This window comes from Triticum aestivum, chromosome 5D (genome assembly GCF_018294505.1).
Source record: "Triticum aestivum cultivar Chinese Spring chromosome 5D, IWGSC CS RefSeq v2.1, whole genome shotgun sequence".
In the NCBI taxonomy this organism is placed as follows: Eukaryota; Viridiplantae; Streptophyta; class Magnoliopsida; order Poales; family Poaceae; genus Triticum; species Triticum aestivum.
In genome coordinates, this window is record NC_057808.1 from 508,498,368 (window position 1) to 508,500,881 (window position 2,514).

The following is a 2,514-nucleotide window of genomic DNA, read 5'->3' on the forward strand; positions in this document are numbered from 1 at the left end:
AACCACCCGACCAACTAACCTCGTGGGCTTACATAGTGGTTTGTTTCGCCTTTTCTTCTTCTTTCTTCGTAACATAGATTTTTTTTCAAAATTGATGAACTTTTTTAATTCGTGTTTTTTCTTGAAAGTAGATGATTTTTTATAAATCAATGAACCTTTTTTTCAAAATCATAATTTTTTTTCAAAATTGATGAACTTTTTCCAACATCAATGAACTTTTTTTAAAAAAATTCATGAACTTTTTTTCAAAATCGGTGAACTTTTAGCAAATTCATGAACTTATTTTAAAGTTTGATGAACTTGTTTTGAACATCAGTAAACTTTTTAGAATCCGTGAGCGTTTTATGTTTGAATTATTTTTTTTTCTGAAAATTTGAATTTATTACTCGAAACTCAATGGTTAATGGTTGATTGGTCTACCACTACCAGTCAACCACGAAACGATCGAGCATTTGTTTTTAGTAAACGACACGATCAGGCAGGGAAAGACGGGGAAGCACGCGCCGTGTGCAAGCTCGTCGTCTCGTTCTTGGGTCAACCCACGTAGACAGGTGCTTGGGCGCTGGTTTCGTCTACTCGCGCATAAGGCGCCAGCGAGGACGTCACCTCGCCTTCAACGAGTCCAGTTTCCGACTTGTTGAAGGGGCAAGCAACATGGGCCAACCCACGCGCTCGGGAGGCCACAACCTCTTTTTCTTTCTTTTTTTATGTTTTACGTTTCCTTTTTTTGTTCTATTTTATAAATAAAAATATTCTAAATATATAGATATTTAAAAACACTCTATGAAAAACATTTGATTTTTTTAATAAGTGGTTGAAAAATATTGAACGAGTATTTGAAAAATACTGAGTAATTATTTGAGAAATGTTGAACAAGTATTTAAAAAATGTTGAACAAGCATTCAGACAATGTTGAACGTGTATAGAAAAATTGATCATGTATTAAAAAATTATGATTTTTTATCATCCATATAAAAATGTTAACAAAGCATTTGAAAAAAATGTTGAACAAGTATTTAAATAAATAAATTAAGCATTTGGAAAATGTTAAATGTGTATAGAAAAATATGTACCATGCATCAAATGATTGATGAATATTTTTATCATGCATATAGAAATGTTAATCAGGCATTTGAAAAAATGTGGAACAAATATTTGAAAAATGTTAATCAAGGGTACGGAAAATGTTAAATGTGTATATTAAAAAAGTTCACAATTTATTAAAAAATGTTAATCTTTTATTTAAAAATATTAATCAAGAATTTATAAAAAATGTTTAAAATGTACAATTTTTTTAGAAATGTGCAGGAATTTTTTTTACCTTTTATTCAAAAAATGTCAATCTTAAATATTGATCAAACATTAAAAAGGTAAAAAACACGTATAGAAAATTGTTGACCATCTACTAAAATAATGTTAATTTTATATTAGAAAATTATTAAACATGTATCTGAAAAATGTTGTTGACATATACAAAAAATGTAAAATAGAAACAGAAAAAGAAAGAAAATAAAATGAAGGAAAAAACTGAAGAAACAAATACAAAAAGGGTGAAAAAATAGGTAAAAATAATGAAAGAGACAAAGAAAAAAAGGAGAATATCTAACGAAACCAAACAAAAGACAAAATGAAAGGAAAAAAGAGAAAAAGTGGAGAAAACCGAATAAAATGAAGAAAGAAAAGAAAAGACAAAATAAAAACAAGGAAAGAAACGAAGAAACTACTATTTCATCCCCATGCCACCTACCTGCAACAGAATCAACATGCACGACGAACAATATGAAATCTTAGATACTCAATCTCCCACCTTGAGTTGTCGTCCGCATGGGGGTGCTCGGAGGCGCTGAGGTATTTCTCTTTTTTTTAACATATGTTGCCATGCGGTGTCAACACCTATGCACCATGGGAGGCGGGCAAGATGGCGATCATAATTGGGACTGCTATCATTTGTGTGGCATATCCGTCGTCGCTGGTGGCATATGGCGTTGGCGCGGTGGAGCCATCGTCTCCACGATGCCGAGAGGATCTTGCTGTCGTCGTCTTCATTGTTGTTGGCCTTAATAATCCATGTAGATATGATTATATTGATACAAGTGATGATTACGAGATGCATTGAATAAATGCAACATTGTGTGTGTGTGTGTGTGGGGGGGGGGGGCGCAACGGCCCCCTCACACTTGCTTACGCCAAGCTGCTTGCAGTGGGAAGTATCATATACTAGTATCATGCATAACCACCCGATCAAAATGGTTTGTTTTGCCTTTTCTTCTTCTTTCTTCGTTTTTTTCTCCATCCCTTTTTTCTTTTTTTTTCAAAGTTGTGAACTTTTTTTACAAAATAAATTCGTGAACCTTTGTCCTGAAAGTAGATGAATCTATTTTCAAAATTAATGATTTATTTTTCAAACTCGAGAACTTTTTTCTGGAAAGTAGATGGACTTTTTTAAAAATTGATGAACGTTTTTTCAAAAGTTGCTATTTTTTCAAAATTGATGAACTTTTTTCAAAATTCATG